Here is an 18,187-nt window from a genome sequence, read left to right on the forward strand (position 1 = left end):
CTCTAGATTCCTCTTCCTAAGGACTTATCTGTAAGTGATCATCCGGGACTTACAGTACAGCTGTGAGGGCTACATGGCTCTAGCTTTAGCTCAGTATGAGGACATTTTCTAGCTTGTTAGTGGTTACCTTTATGGTGCAAGAGGGGTGTGTTCCGGGTTGGATATAGTGCGGCCTCTGTCTGTTAGTGTATAGGCTACGCGTCATTGTGCCTATCGGAAGGGGAGCTCTACATTCGCAGGCCACAGAAACCTAGCGGCCCTAACTTGTTAGACGAACCTTTAAAAGGCTTCATAGTGAATCCTGCCGACCTACTTGGTAGTGGGTCAAGAGGCTGATCACCTCGGGCGAAAGGGTAAATCACGACTCACAGTGAAAGTGTACAACCTCTACAGAGTGTAAAACTAGTATATCAGCCATGCTCACGGTCACGAGCGGCCTTGGAACCCTTATGGAATAGATGATGAACACCGATGATACTGATGATAAAGATGCTCACTAATGATTATTGTTTATGCTATTCATTATTCATGTTTACCTGATCATGTGTTTATGGGCTTATGATAACTTTGTTACCACCCTATTGCTAAAATCATGACTCAATAAAAGCTAATTGCAGTTAAACCAGTGTTAGCCTTTTGAGCCTCATGAATCCCATGTCATATTTGTTGAGTACGACATGTACTTACGCTTACTTTACTTTTCACATATTTGGATAAAAATCTCGGATGGGTACCAGATTGCTAGAGTTTGGAGAAATTAGGCTTGTGATCAACCAGTCAGTTGTCTCTGTGGATTTCGAGTCTTCGCCTGAAGATCGGAGTTGTCTTTCTGCCGTCTATACTCTGAGGTTATATTCTTTACACTAATACGCTATGTATTTAAGCATTGTCTATTGATATTACACTTATTTGTAGCTATATGTGAGATTTAACTTTCTGGGCTCACATATGGTGTGTATCTAGTTTTGTTCTTAAAACCAAGTGCTACAAGTATCAGCCGGACAATTTTTGGGATTCATGGTTCATGAAAGAGGAATCGAAGTTGGTCAGAATAGTGTAAAGGCAATTGACGAAGCGGTTCCCCCAACCACCAAAACAGAGTTACAGTCTCTGCTGGGAAAGATTAATTTCATCAGAAGATTCATTTCAAATTTGTCGGGAAGGATCCTACCGTTTTCTCCCTTGCTGAGATTGAAAAATAATCAAGAATTCACGTGGGGTGACATACAATAGAAGAAGTTTGAAGAAATAAAAGAGTATATGAAGTGTCCACCTGTGCTGGTCCCTCCTCAGCAAGGTAAGCCATTTAAGTTGTACATATCGGCCGACGACAAGACAATTGGATCGGCCCTAGTGCAAGAATTCGAAGGAAAAGAGAGGGTTGTTTTCTATCTAAGTAGGTGGCTACTGGATCCTGAAACAAGATATTCTCCCACCGAAAGGTTATGCTTATGTTTATATTTCTCTTGCACCAAATTACGACACTACTTATTATCGGCCGAGTGCACGGTTGTTTCCAAGGCTGATGTGGTTAAGCACATGTTATCAATGCCAATACTAAATGGAAGGATGGGAAAGTGGATTCTTGCGTTATCGGAATTCGACTTGAAGTACGAATCGGCTAAAGCAGTCAAAGGACAGGTAATGGCCGATTTTATCACTCAGCATCACGAGCCAAGCATTAGTTATGTAGAGCCGATGCCCTGGACACTGTTCTTTGATGGATCGTCATGCAAGCAGGGTGGTGGCATTGGTATTGTTATCATTTCGCCTCGGGGGGCAAGCTTTGAGTTTGCTTTCCCAACCGAACCAATGGTTACCAACAATCAAGCGTAGTATGAGGCTATTCTCAAAGGACTTCAACTTCACCACGAAGTAAAGGCCGAAGCAATTGAGGTATTTGGAGATTCGCAGTTAATTATTAATCAGTTGATCGGCCTATATGAGTGCAAGGAAGAGACTTTGAAAGAATACTATGACGGCTGCCAAAAGTTAATCAAGGGGTTTCTTCACGTCTCTTTCCAACATATCCCGAGAGCGCAAAACCAAGAAGCTAACCGTCTGGCTCAAAGTGCATCAGGAAATCATGTATTTCAGGAAATATTGAGTAGTGAAGCCTCAATTGATGATTGGAGAGTTGAAATAGCCAACTACCTTAGGGATCCGTCTCAGAAAGTTACTAGGAAGATAAGGTATAAGTCAACTAAATATGTTTTGTTGGATGGGCAATTATATTATAAAACAGTCGACAGAGTGTTGCTCAAATGCTTAAACCAAGAAGAAGCTAAGGTATTAATGGGAGAAGTGCATGAAGGGATATGTGGAGCTCATCAATCGGCTTATAAGATGAAATGGATTATCCGCAGAACCGGATATTTTTGGCCAACAATGCTGGAAGATTGTTTTGAATATTACAAGGGGTGCGAGGATTGTCAACGCTTTGGCAATGTCCAGAGATCGCCTGCATCAGCCAAGAATCCAATAATCAAGCCATGGTCGTTTCGAGGTTGGGGAATTGATCTGATCGGCCAGATTTTTCCACCTTCGAGCAAAGGGCATAAATTTATATTGGTAGAAACAAATTACTTCACCAAATGGGTTGAGGCAATTCCTTTAAAGATGGTAACCTCAAAGGACATGATCAATTTTGTCAGGGAACACATTGTATATCGTTTTGGGATCCCTCAAACTATAACTACCGATCAAGGGACAATGTTCACATCGGAAGAATTCGGGGACTTTGCTGCCAGTATGGGTATCAAGCTACTAAATTCCTCTCCTTATTATGCTCAGGCTAATGGCCAGGCAGAGGCATGCATCCAACCAGATTATGATCAAGTTGATCAAGAAGAAGATTGAAGAACAGCCAAGGAAGTGGCATTTGACGCTAAGTGAGGCGTTGTGGGCATATAGGATGGCTTGCCATGGGTCAATTAAAGCATCACCTATGAACTTGTGTATGGCCATAATGTAGTTCTTCCTTGGGAAGTTCGGATGGGATCAAGGCGCGTCACACTGCAGAATGATTTGTCGACAGAAGTATACAAGAATCTCATGATAGACAACTTGGAGGACATGAGTTGCCTTCGGATGCGTGCCCTCAAAAACATCAAAGCCAATAAGTTGAGGGTTGCAAATATTACAATAAAAAGGTTAAGGTTAAGCAATTCTCTGAAGGAGACTTGGTCTGGAAAGTGAAATTGCCAATCGGGTCAAAGGATAATAAATTCGGCAAATGGTCGCCCAACTAGGAAGGACCTTATCGAATCAAACGTTGTGCGCCTGATAATGCTTACATTTTGGAGACACTAAAAGGAAAGGAAGAATTTGGCCGACCTATCAATGGGAAATATTTGAAGAAATATTATCCTAGCGTTTGGATCAATACTTAACAAGAGATTTGATTTAGTCGATGAGTTTTAATAGCCGATGTCGGAAAGGTATCGCCTCCAGCACAAAAATGGACCCAAGGGGGTAAGAGCTGATACGATGTATCACTTATAGAAGCGAGGCAAACATAGACAGAGCAATGTATACAAATCACGAAGCAAAAGAAAATCACTCAAGATGGGGAAGTTATTTGCTAAACATCGCCTATTACAAGCTACAGGCTAGAGAATACTTTGCTTACTATATCATCAGCCAGAATATTGAAAGCTACATAATTGGCTATGTTCATAAAATCCTCAACCAAGTGCTCATGTTCCCTAGGATACGCTGCATTCGGGAAGTCATGGGGAAGGAGCCGACGATCTTAGCCCCCAATTCTGTAGCTTTGGGACAAAATTTCTTACCCGTGACTATGAGCCTATCGGGACAGCGACGAATAGTAGGCCCCAAGATTCCTTACCCGTGACTACGGGCCTATCGGGAGCACGGACATGGTAATTTTGGGACAAAATTTCTTTTGTCCCAAAATTGGGGGGCATGTGTTTACACCAAAATTTGGAAGGAGAGTAACAGGGACCCAGAAGCTCCCAGGATCGTATCATCAAGGGATCAGTTGCGGGCGGATTAGAAATAGCTGATTCAGATCTGAAATCTAGGAATCGGCTTTCTTCGGACAGCGCCAGCAGATAACGACAAGGCTACGCTCGATGCCAGGACGAAAACATGTTGGACTCTACAAAAAGGGAAAGATTAGAGTCCAAGTTATCTTAAATTAGGAATATTTTCATTTTTATGCCAAAGTCTGTAACAAATCGTGCTCAAATAGGATTCATGTTTAGGCTCCGAGTATAAATACCAAACCCCGGCTATTGTAAAGAACAATCAATCAATCAAATACAAGTCAATTACTTTTTTCGGCTTCGGCCACCCCTTAGGAGTAGAAGTAGAGTAGATCTCGGCGAGTTCTTCAGCGAGTACGGCTGCATCGATCCGATCGACCTCCACTGCTTGTCTGTAAGTACCGTCACGGTTTATACCTCTGTTCGTATGGTGCATCGATCCGGTTGACCCCCACTGCGACTCTGGTATAGGCTAGTTATCGACTCTTGCCTAGTTCAAGTATGGCCTGTGTGATTCTGCCTCACACCCCACTGCTTGAACTAGATCGAGGTCAAGTTATCGGCTCTACCTTTGAACGACAGTCTTTGGTAGATTCATTAAGTTACCGATATTGCTTATTGCTTTCATTGTTTATCTAATTACAGCAATATCATTCTGCCCCATTGAGATTGATCTGGATCGGCCTTATATCTTATTTAACCCATCGTTTGCTAATCTTAAACTGATCTAATCTACATCTTAAACGATGAGTTATGTTTTTATTGGCTGTTTTATATCAATCTTAATCGTGCATAGTGTGCGGTTAAGGCATGTTCGATCTTGAGTAGATCTATTGGTTAGCGAGAACCGTTCCATGGCCCGTTATCATGGCCTGTGGGATTCTGCCTCTCACCCCACTATTAGCACCATGGAGTGGGGATCGTTAGTTGATAGATTCGTTCCTGAGAAGGCATGACATTAACTGTGCGCTATGCCTGAATCGGCTATTTAGCCAATATCGAATGCTTTCACGAACAGCTCACATCACAAGATCGTTGAAGTAGAGATAAGTTGAAAGATGTGTTAGCCCCATGATCTTGTTATTGTATTATGGCCTACATGATTCTGCCTCATGCCCCACTGATATTAGTAATGAGTTAGGGTCATCGAGTCTATTGTTGTTTCTATGACCTGCATGATTCTGCCCCATGCCCCACTAGTCATGGTGATAGATGAGATCTAACATGTTCATTAAATTTATCTTTATTAGATGGTTGAGTGGTGTTGAATTGTTTCTTTACATAAACAGGAGTTCGGTTACTTGTAATCATTGGCTCAGTGTAAACCGACCATCATCGATATCTTATTGCTATTGATTAATGTTTGCTTAAATGATATTTATTCTGAATGATAACCGATTCTTCTTCACACGACCCCATGAGCTCTAACTGACTTGTTCTCATGAATATACTGGGATCGGCTATTTAGCCGATTTCCTTCCATATCGGCTCTCACAACCGTACATTCGGAACTGTTTGGCAACACCGGCAAGTTCCGCCCTTAATTACTGATGAAATTTCTCTCCTTGTCAATTGCAGGTTCCAATTGACTGGCACGCCTCGAGAGGATTGCGCAGGATCGACCACCCCTGCACTGAAGCTAGACGGATTTGCTCCATCGAGCAGACCCTTCCAGCTTGCTACATGTGTCCTCGGCACGGGACAAAATTCTGTGTCGACAGCATGCCTTTGGCCTTCATCATGGATCGGGCCATGCTGACCACTGTCTGGTTCCACCTCTCCGCCACGCCATTCTGTTGTGGCGAGTACGGCGCGGTGTGGTGTTGCCCCACACCCTGATCCACGCAGTACGTAGCGAACTCCACCAAAGTGAATTCGTCGCCGCGATCAGTCCTCAGCACGCGAAGCTTCTTGCCGCTCTCGGCCTCCGCGCGCATCTTGAACTTCTTGATCGCCGCCGTCGCTTCGTCCTTGCTCGTCAGGAGTTGTAGCCACATGTAGCGACTGCAATCATCCACGAGCAGGGGGAAGTACCGCCGACCACCATTTGTAGCAGGCGTGATCGGCCCACAGAGGTCGCCATAGACGAGCTCAAGAGCATCCTTCGCGCGATACTTGGCTGCCTTTGGGAAAGGTAGCCTCCTCTGCTTCTCAGCTAGGCAGCTATCACACAGCTCGCCTCTGTGCTTGATGTGGGGTAGCCCTTGGACCATCTTCTCTAGCCGACCAAGCGCGTCGAAGCTAAGATGTTCGAACCGGGCATGCCACATCCATGGTTCCTTGGAGTGCCTTGCTGCCAGGCACACCGGTTGCTCTGCCTTTAGGTCGAGCAAGTACAACCGGTTCAGGGACCTCTTCACCTTGGCAATAAGTCACTACTCCCAGTCCTTGATCCTAAGGACTCCATTCTTGATCAGTACCTCGCTACCACGCTCATATAGCTGACCAATGCTGATGATGCTGGAACGCAGCTGTGGGATGTAGTATACATCCGTTAGCGCGCGGTGCTCCCTGTTCTGGCACCTGAAGATGATGGTGCCGCGCCCTTGGATAGCCACCCTTGGGCGCATGGTTCATCGAGGTTGACGGTCTTCAGGGCCTTCCTAGATCCTTCCACCATCGTTGCCTCTTCCCTCTCCTCGGCCTCGACGTCGTGCAGTGCACAGAACGTCGCCATCAGGATAGTGGCCTCATCTTCATCATCGGCTTGCGCCAAGTGAGCCTGAGCCTTCTTCTCCTGCTTGTGGTTTGGGCACTCCCGTGCCCAATGGCCCATCTTCCCGCAACGCCGGCAGGCGTTGGGGTCGACCTGCTTCTTCTCCGAAGAAGCCTTGCCACGGTGCTTGCCATCGCCACCGCAGCTGGAGGAGGCTGCCTTCCCGGAGTTCCTCCGAGCAGCCCACTCCTCTTCCATCAGCCGGAGTTTCCTGCTGTCCTTCGTTACTGTCGCCTGCTCTAGGCGCTCGTCCACTGCCCGCAGATGGCCTGTCACATCCTCAATGGTGAGGATGGACAAGTCCAGCATCGTCTCTATGAAGAGAGCGATCTGGATGTACTTTGCCACCACAGAGTGGAGGTACTTGGAGACCACCTCCTCTTCGTCGATGGTAACGTCGTGGCTCTTCAGCTTGCTGATGAGCGTCTGCAGGCGAAGGGAGAAGTCCTCCACCGTTTCACCATCCTTGAACTTGAGGTTGGCGTACTCCTACTTCAGAAGCTAGGTCATCGCCTTCTTTGCGTGGTCGGAACCGACGCGCATCGTCGTAATAGCCTCCCACGCCTCCTTAGCCGAGCTCTTCGCCCCCAACGGCTCCCTGTACTCCGCCGGTACAGCAGCGAGGATAGACTCCAACGCTGACATGTCATCCTCCTCATTGTCGGTGCCCTTGTCAACAGCATTCCAGAGCCGTCGGGCTCTAAGCTTGACCTTCATGGTCACCGACCACTCTCCATAGTTGGTGCGAGTCAGCGTCGGCCAACTGGTCCCGCTGACCTCCCGCACCGTGCGAACAACGACCTCCGGTCATGGCTGGGCAGCCACAGCAGTGCCACTGCTGTCGCCCATCTCCGAACCGCCTGTCATCGCCAGCGGTTAGTCTGGCGACGGCGCTTGTACGGCTCTGATACCACTTGTTGGCCCACAGGATCTCCGGCTCAGATGAGTGAACCACTCATCAATCTTGCCGAACACCCGCTAGTGTTGCCGGGCATCCACTAGCCGTGCCGACCACGAACAGGCAATGTCCGTCCCACACACTATGGCTAGAGCAAGAAGAAGAAGAAGGAAGAACAGAGCATGCACACATAGTACAAGACACCAGCGTTGGGCGAAGCCCTGTTTAGGAGATGGCAAATCTGAACTCTCTTTACTGAGGTGACGTGGTAGTCTATTTATACAACTCTATCCATCTAGTTCTAGTACAGCGCACATGCTGTAACACTAACTAGATAACATACATGGCTGACTCTGCGTCGGCCACTGCATGTGCCTATAGTGCTACAGGTGAGCCGTGCGACGCCTGCACCTGCAACGGCTATAGCTTTACAGCAGGGGTCCTTTCGGCGCCGCCTACCCTTGCTGTGTTCATACAAGGTAGCACTAGATTATCTAACATCAACTACTTTGTTGGAGATATATTCATGGTCCTGATGAGCAAACCTTCATTGCAAGATTTGGGTATTTATTTAGACGAGTAAATGCATATAGAAATAGAAAAGCACCTACCAGCAATTGTCAACTTACTGTAGTACTGATAAGAAAAGATAAGTAATCACCTCCAGCTTAATATATATACGGTAGTACATGGTCTCCTGTTCCACCTCTATCTCAACAAAGTGTACAAACAACACAAGCATAGTATTGGCAAAAGAAAGAGGATAGATGGATGAATAGTAGAGCTGGACACAAAGGCGCATGCATGATTTGTAAGGAATGGGAGGCGAAAGGAAAATGGACACTAGATACATATCTAGTCCGAGGGCCAACTGAAAAGCACATCCTGGCTATGGTCTAAGTTTGTCCTCATGCTGAATGGATGTGGGAATGTGGCTCTTCGGTTCAATCCCTGTTTTCTGAGATGCCCTCTGCTGGATAGGGGAACCAAGCTAGACGAATGATCACCAGGCTGCGCTGTACCAGATTGGTGAATGGTGGTCTGGGGCTTGCTGCAATAATAAAATCAGTAAGAAAGAAGAAGCATGCAGGATCTGAGCCTTGGCTCCATGAGTGTCATCAATCAGACAGAACTGCTCGACCTCGACACAGCAGATTGATGCTGCTAGATCTAGTCTCGTGTTAGCGACACGCCTCTGAAGACTGTCAGCTGCGTTGGCTAGCTTCGTCGCCAGGCGCGTCTGAAGCGTCGTCCTCGCCAAGGCACAGGAGGAACCACTAGCCCAACTGACGCTATGCCAGCCCAGCTTGGACTAGTTGATCGTCTCGCATATATCTGCTTGTAACGGGAGAGAAAGAGGGGAGACATGAAAAAACTGTAAGGAATTCTTCTGCTAATCATTTAGAGTTTGGTTCCCATTCTTCTTGCCTTGGTCTGTTCTTTCCTCATCTCCACGTTATCCTCACAATTTGTATGATGATATCAGATTCCTCGTCCACCCAGATTCCGATCCCCCCCACCACCATTTCATGCAGTTCTAGGGTTCCCGCGGCACCATGGACCTGAATTTGAAGCCGGTTCTCGATGAATTCGGCCGCCAGTTCGACAACCACAACGCCAAGTGGGAGCGTCGCTTCGCCAACTTGAACTTCGCTCACGTCGCCCGTGATACCGTCATGGACCAGTGCTTCACGGCACTCGAAATTGCTCACTGAAGGGTATTATACAACAGTAATTAACTTGCCACTTAATGACTAGCACTTGTTGGTTCACCCATTGTTATCGACACAGATGGTCGCTCACATTGATGAGTTGGGATTACTAGCAATGCTTGATGTTAATTGTGACAGTCTCAAATCATTGCTGCTGGCAGACACGTGATAGTCCAATATGAGATAAGGATATTCATGGTGCAGATGGGCAATCCTTCATTGCAAGAGATATGGGCATTTAGATGAATATAAATGCATAACAACATAATAACACCTACCAGAAATTGTCAATGCATATTGCACTGATAAGAAAAAACAAATAATCACCTGCAGCTCAATATAAATGTAGTAGTGGTCTCCAGTTCCTCCTCTAGCTCAACAAAGTGTGCCCAAAATAACACGAGGATAGCATTGGCAGCCAAAAGAAGGAGGATAGATGGATGAATAGTAGAATTAGAAATAAAGGCTCATGCATGATGTGTTGAGAATGAGAGGCCAAAAAGGAAAATTGACACTACCTAGTCTGAGGGCCAATTGAAGCACACGTCTTGGCTCCGGTCCGAGTTTGTCTTCGATGACAAGGGATGTGGCAATGTGGCTCTTCAGTGCAATCCCTACAAAAATTTTTTGGGCAAACCTTTCTAGCATAATGGTGTTGCAGCATCGGTCATCATTAATGGGGTTCGCCATCACTGAGAACACAGTGGTGTCCACTTTAATTTGTGGACTGAATGCATAGAATTTTTCCATCCTATGGATATGATGTAGAGGCATTTTGTCTTGCTCCATGCTGCCAAACTTCAGCGTTCATGTTGAATATACAGTCAGATGGTGATGCACTATATATATATGGTCTAGTGAGGTGGTACCGATGTGATGAACAGAGACAAAGAAAACAAGATGATCAAAATCACAATGGTCTCGAAACATATATGTGCATGTGACTTAGCTCACTTAAAGAATACAAAATATACATAGATTTCAACTTGGAAGTTGTAATCTGTTATTCACCCAAATGGTTCAAGCTGATGTCTGGTAATCGAACTAGCAAAACTAACTACCCAAAGAGCACTACTCGCTCAAACAAGCCAACTACCACCTATGAGGTATATTCACATTACACAGTTGTGCCAATGAACATTTCATGCAACATATGTATATATTTGGTGAGTAGATGGACATATAGGTATAGAGAAATAAAACACCTGTGAGCAATTTCTATTGAGAACACCAATTATAACATAAGAAAAGTAGCATTGGTACTAGTAATATGACCACATATATAATGTGTTGGCCTCCTAGCTCAAACAACAGGTAACAAATGCTAGCACCACAAGAATGTAGAGTAGAGGGAGAAGAGAGGTGTAGAGTCAGGAAGAAACTGCCATTCTGGGTTAAGAATAGGAGGTAAAGGGAAATTGCACGCCACTGAGGTTACAAGTGGAGGGACGGGGCACTGAGAGGGGCATGGCATGCCCAAACAGTCTGCCAGATGTTCAAATCCTAGCTCCGCCCGTGGAAGTGACAGAGATTAGATGTCCATGATACCGAACTAGCTTCGATCAACATGAAACGGCGGTGAAAGCCAAACAGTCTACCAGATGTTCAAATCCAATATTAGACGTACTGATCTCTGCCAACAAGAAACGGTGGTGAAAGCCACCAATCATCCTGTACTGGCCGCTGCATGCAAAAGCTGAGCTCCCTCTCTCTGTGACGTGCTCCAATCATGAAATTCAAATGATCTTGTCATCTTCCTTCCTCTTCTCTTGTTCAATTCATTTAAACTATCCACTATAGATTGTTGAAGAACAAGATCAATAGACTCGGCAAGTATTGGAAAGGGCTTGAGGGGGAGAGAGAGAGAGGAGGGAAAAGGCAGCCAGGGATATCTTACCGGTGACAAGACAGTGTGTGTGTCCCTCGACTGCAGATCAGCTCGTGCAATCGAGGGGCAGGCGCATGGAGCATGAGTCGACTCTGTTTGAGTCTTCGAGTTCAATGATGTCTGTAGGGGAAGGCGAGTTGTCTCGTCGACCAGTTGTCCGTGAAGCGATTACAGTAGAGGAGCATCATATCAATTTTAATGGGCTAGTATCAAATTATAGGCCAACTGATTACTTACGGTGCTGAACCAAACACAAGTAACATAATCTCTCACCTTCTGTATTCTATTAATGTTACAAAAATCATGAACCAAACACTATCCTAGTACGTGCTCGGGGAAGGGTGTTCAACAGTAATTAACTTGTCGATTCTACAACTAGGGCTTGTTGATTCACCCCTTGGTGTCGATACAGATGGTCCCTGCCCATATTGATAAGTTGGGATGGCTAACAATGCTTCATCTTATCTGTGACATTCTCAGAACCTGGCAGGCACATGCTACTCAAATATAGGATCAACTGCTTTATTGCAGATATATCCACGGTACTGATGAGCAAACCTTCATTGCAAGATATGGGTATTTATTTAGACGAGTAAATGCATAAAAATGTAAAAGCACCTACTAGCAATTGCGGATATATATACTATAGTAGTGATAAGAAAAAGTAAGTAATCACCTCCAGCCAAATATATATGTGGTAGGACTGGGTCTCCGGTTCCACCTCTAGCTCAACAAAGTGTCCAAACAACACAAGCTTGATATTGGCCAAAAGAAAGAGGATAGATGGATGAATATATAGTAGAGTTAGAAAGGCTCATGCATCATTTGTTGGGAAAGGGAGGCCAAAGGAATGTGGACACTAGATACAAACCTAGTCTGAGGGCGAACTGAAGTGCACGTCCTGGCTACCCTTTGAGTTTGTCCTGGTGCCCAAGGGATGTGTCAATGTGGCTCTTAGTTCATTGCCTGTGATGGCCCCACCCCTATGGACAAGAATAGAGCAGAACCAATCTAGTTGAATGATTGCGTGGCTGGTATTACCGGATTGGTGATTGGCGGCTAAAACACAGGACATGCATCTTGGCCTGATGTCATGTGTTCGAACTCCCGCGGCCACACGCGTGCTTATTTCGTATGAAAAATCATGTGACTTGTGACTCGCGACACGTGGCCCTGTGAGGCTGCATGGTCGGCGCCTCTCTAGATTATTTTTTTACTATTTTCTTGGTTTGATTTATGATTTCCAGAAAATGATTTATAAAGACGACTCGTATTTTTAATCACCCTTAGAAATGTATTTGTAAAGGTGGATCGTGTTCCTAGCCAACCCTCTGAATTGGTTTTTAGCGGTGGCTGGCTTTTACAATCCATTTCCAGGTGTGGCTGGCCACTACAAGCACTCTTGTAGTAGTGAGACAGAATTGCCGACCTAGACACAGTGGATTGATGCTGCTCACATGTTCGCTCTTTTCACTCTTGTATAGCATGGTGCCACATACTCTCAGTGCAGAATAAAAATAGTTGTGCAGATGAGCATGAGGGAGTTGCTCCATGTGAGGACATTTTGGTATTTTCATAAAAAATAATTTGAATGTCAGCAACAGGGCTGTTGTCACTCCCAGAATAATATTAATTCCGTATGCTAAGCTAACACTTGCAAGCTATTATTGGGCCAAACACTGCTTTACTCTTTGAGCCTGTCCTATTTGCACTCTTTTGGCCTATAAACACGTACATAGCACAGGCACACAGCCCAAAAGGTGACACTCCTAAAGACCTTGGGCCGTGTTGTACGCTCTACGAATGCAAGAAAACATTTTTCTGATGACCCAACCGCAAATTTTCAGGGACATTATTCCACCAAGTTCCATAATCCTTCAGAGTTGTCCCTAGAAAAGGTAATAGGTAATACCTTATGATTGATGGATTACATACTTTGAACTCCCAAGAATGTCTTCAACAAAGAAGTGACCATAATGCTACCAATGCCAGCGTACAGCCAATTAATTCCATATATAGGTGTCTATATATAGAGTCTAGGAAGTTTGTCAGACGTCCGTGGTGCAAAGACACACATTTGCCCATGTATTGGTGCCATCCAGGCGAGGAATAGGCCAAGTCAATTGGCCGGCAGTCATATGCTGCTCGTGGGGCAAAAACAGCAGTTTGTACAAGCGTCTATGCTGAACAAATAGCAGTTTACCCATGGACAGGCTAAGTCCCCTGGTCCTTAATTTGCTCATGCTACCAAAATAGTAGTTTGCCCATGCGTCCATGGTATCAAAACAACTGTCCGCCCTGGTGTCCGTGCCCTCTTCTTTGTTGTTGCTCCTTCGACTTCTCTTTGTTCTAGTCTCCTGTGCACACAGTATTGGAAGAGTAGGCCTCGATCCGCGCCCGTCTCTACGACACCTGGTCAGGTGTGTGTGGATGGTCTGGTTTTTGGAGAGCATCTACACATGGGGCTCGTTTGGCTGGTTGAGAAACCAGCCGGATTTCATTGTGCACGGATGAAAAATACTGTTCACTCTCTCACAAATTTCTCCACATTCATCCAGATTCTTCCAAATTCCTCCAAGCGAACAGGCCCATGATTGCTCGCTACAATCAACTACTTCCTCCTGGCCACATGTTCCGAGCAATCAGTACCACTGCGATTTCTTCTTCCTGGTGACTAGTAGCGGCGCACAACTTCTGCTGGCTATTCATTGGACTGCACTGCAAACTTGTACCTACACCTGTGGTCCACTACTTTATGTAACACTTAACGTCGAATAATGTAATGGAGCCACCGGCACCTGCGGCACTAGTCCCTTCTCAGAATATTTCTCATGACCGGTTTGCTTATTGTCATATATGCTATTACTGTTGCAAGCGGTAGATTACATATGCACGTATATGATGTTAGAAACATTTTGCTACTGTTTTTTATTAAAATAAATTAGAAAAATACCCAAATATCTAACAACTAGTAATGGCACTCACCTATGATAGATTCTATGTGCATTAGTTACCCTATCACCTAAGCATTTTTTTTGATGTGGCAAGCGGTTTAATGAGAAGAGAGAGAGAGAGAGGAGGAAATAGTTGCTTAATAAGAAACTATATATATAGGAGAATCCACTAGTAGAGAACCGAGCTTTACTCCCGGTGGGGAACCCCCTCTAGTCCCGGTTCCCCACCCGGGAGCAAGCATCCGGGACTAAAGGGGGGGTCCTTTAGTCCCGGGTCAGGAACCGGGACTAAAGGAGGACCTTTAGTCCCGGTGGGTAACACCAACCGGGACTAAAGGTGCCTCCTGACATGCCACGATGGCCGGCACCTTTAGTCCCGGTTGGTAATACGAACCGGGACTAAAGGTTTTTTTCTTTTTTCTTTTCTTTTCATTTTTTTGTTTTCTTTTCAAAATAGGTTTTCGAAGTCGTATTGTACGCTGCTAATTATACATTTATACGCGCATATAGTATGTTTCGGTTCAAGCACAATGAACGTATTAAATCACACAATTCAAGCATAGAAATATATATATATATATATATGCATGCATCATATATATATTTACATGCATGCATGCATATGTGTATTTTACATTATATTATTTCATGTGCATATATTACAAAAGATTGCATTATAGGTGTTGTGACATAACAAGTTTCTTCTCATCCTCTAGCTTGGCTTCAATGGCAGTGTTGGGTCGAAGTAGAACTCGCCCTTGGAATCGATGACCTGCTCATTAAAAAATCCGGCTATAGACTCTTGAATTGCTTTGATTTGGTCTTGCCGTATGACCTTTTCCTCCAACCATCGAGTCTACAGGTTTGAATTAAAGGAAAATAAATTAATATATGTACATATATATATATAAAGACATAGTAACACAATCAATAATAATAATTAAATGAATATATAGTGTATTTTTAACGTACTTTGAGTCTCTCTGTAGGAGTTCTTTGGGAGACCACCTTGATAAACTTGCAAACATAGTAACCACAGTAGTTGTTCCCCTGTTCCTGCCTCAGACACCACTTTACGAGAAAAAGATTTGTCATCCAATCTGGTGATCCGGTGAAAGCTATATGTTTAATTAATAAAGATGATGCGATTCAGGGGACTTACTTTCAATGGGATTACATTCAGTGGCGCTTTGCATTTTTCCATGTGTTGCTTCTCAATAAAGGTTTTCCAAACACTGCCCAATAAAAAATTTGCCACGTCATCAGATATAGTTAATCATCATGTTTGTGTGTATATATAGTTGCTAGAGATCCCGAAATTACCTCTGGATAATATCTATCATATCTTGGTAGTCTTGTTGTGGTTTTCTCATCGAGTCATAGATTATCAAGTGACTTTTCACCAGATCGATGTCCATCAATATCCAGTGATTGCTGCATGTGTTTATAGGATATAACGCATAACACTCATTAATTAACTAGAATCAACATATGAGCCATTAAGGCTATGATCGACATGATTAACACTCACTTGAAGTTATAGGGAAAGAGTATATCCTTCTTGTGGCGTTGGTTCACTAAGAAGTTCATGAGGTTACTCTCTGACTCAGACTTCCAATTAGTCATTGGAGTAATTGGGTCTTTGAATACTATATGGGGATTAACAAAACCAATTTCATTGCAGCCTTCCTTTCTGAGCTCTGTCATTGTAAATCTGCATATATATAGTACTTGTTAGGATAATTTATATGCATATACACACATATGATGAGTTTAATAATAGATCGAAAGAATTATTACTTACAGGCAATAGCAGCTAATGATAACTTTGTCCAGAGAGGTCAGGTGGCATAGTTGATGAAATTCTGCAAAGTCAACATACATAACATCATCGCCACGGAACCAATGTTCGTCTCTAATTCTGACACCAACGCAGAAGTCTCCACTGGTAGACGCCTGCATGTACCACTTGTTTAGCAGGTACATTTGCGTCCCCAGATAGATAAGGCTTGAGGGTTGTATAGACTCTGGCCTAGTACAAATTTTTTCTTCCAAATATCAACCTCCGCCGCACTCTCAATGTTTCCATCACCAAACATCTGGTAAAGGTCGAGACCAGTCTCATCAAGAAATTCACCAAGGTGATCCAAATCGACATCCGGAGGTATGTTTGCCTGATGCATTAATCCTAAATTCGAACCATATTCATTACCAACAACTAGCGGGGGGATTGATTGGTGCGCTTGTTGTCCAAGTTGGGCAACTCCTTTCCCTGCCCGCTTCTTTTTCTTTGCCGCCTCAATTGACTTGGTGAGAGTGCGGTCATAGTCTGATAACGTTGATTTGGACGGCTTACGAGATTCCCGCTGTTGATGCTGGTAAGAAGTCACCTTTTTTCTTAAAATATCCGGAGCTACGAAGAAGTACGGTTTCTCTGGGTTTCTCCTTGCTTCTTGATTCATTTTAAGTTTGTCATAGAATCTAGACATGTCTTTTTTATATGCATCAGTTCCTTCTTCCTTCTCTTCAGATATTATTTTGGGAATAGCCCTTGGTTTCACGGTGGCTTTCTTTGCAGGCGGGGACTGGTTCTTCGTTTGAGGGGCTGGCCTCTTGCTAGGCTTCTTGGTAGGTGGGGGCGGGGGAGGCGTTGGAGACCTCCTTGGAGGTGTTGGCAGCGGCGTTGGAGACCTCCTTGGAGGTGTTGGCAGCGGCGTTGGAGACCTCCTTGGAGGTGGCGGCTGCGGCGTTGGAGACCTCCTTGGAGAGGGTGTGGATGCAGCCTCGTCTTCCAACACAATGTCATCGTACAGAGCACTATGATGATCTGGCGATTGAACAATTGGATTTAGGTTGGGGGAGGATCTGCTACAAAAAAAGGAATGACATATTATTATGAGCAGATTGTTAATTATTTAAGCCAATACAAATTAATGATGTAGTGTTTTCATCCGCACGTACCTATGGTGAGGTAGTTCAGGAGGAGGTGGAGCCGACATCCCTGGAATGATGATGTAGCGCTTGCGCCATAGAATGAATGTCTTCTCCGCTTCTCCTAGAGTCTTCTCGCCATCACCTCCAGGAATGTCAAGAGGCAAATCACTAAAACCTTTTTCAGCTTTATCTACCGAGATGGTGGCATATCCTTCTTGGATTATATTCCCATGAATCCTTGGTGTCTTGGTTCGGTCGATAGGATTAACAAGACCGATAGCCACCTTGATTGTGGAATTCTCCTTCGGAATGTGTAGCTCACACGTTGTACAAGGTTCAGTGACGTCATCCACAGGGAAGCGCAGTCCTGTGTCCCCTTGATTTGGTATCTCCGTGGAAGCGCAGCTGCTTTTCAACTGAACAGATTGGCTAATGTTGATTCCTGGCTCTGATGCCTGCTTGCTTGCACTCACTGCTATTTGCACTTGCCTTTTGATTTCCTCCTGCATTCTCGCTTCAAGGTTTTTTTCCCGCTCCTGTGCTTCACGCACCGCTTCCTCCAACCTCTGGAGCCGGTGTGCCTCTTCTTCCTTCTTTCTCTGGCGACTTCTGTAGGAAGGTCTGTCCTGAGGGAATCCATGCTCCCACGAGACACTTCCTTTGCCTCTAGTTCGGCCACCATGTTCAATAGTCCCGATGGCGTATGTCAGCTCATCCTTCTCTCTGTTGGGCCTGAACGCACCACTAGCAGTAGCTCTCTGAGCATAAAACAATCTTTCTGCTGCTTCTTGCAGTCTTGCGCCATAAACGCACTTCCCTGTCTCCTGGTCTAGTGTTCCCCCATGAGCGAAAAACCAATTCTTTGCACGTTCTCCCCACTCGAGTGATTCTGGTCTGATACCCTTGGCAAGAAGGTCTGCTTCCATTTTGTTCCACTTCTTAATGGCAGTCGGGTAGCCACCTGATCCCAAGGTATGGTGGTATGTCTTCTGTTGGGCATTATGTTGGTTCTTTATCACCCGACTCACACCCTCTTCCGAAGTCTTGTACTGTACAAACTCATCCCAATAGGGCC

This window comes from Miscanthus floridulus, chromosome 9, assembly GCF_019320115.1.
Source record: "Miscanthus floridulus cultivar M001 chromosome 9, ASM1932011v1, whole genome shotgun sequence".
Lineage (NCBI taxonomy): Eukaryota > Viridiplantae > Streptophyta > Magnoliopsida > Poales > Poaceae > Miscanthus > Miscanthus floridulus.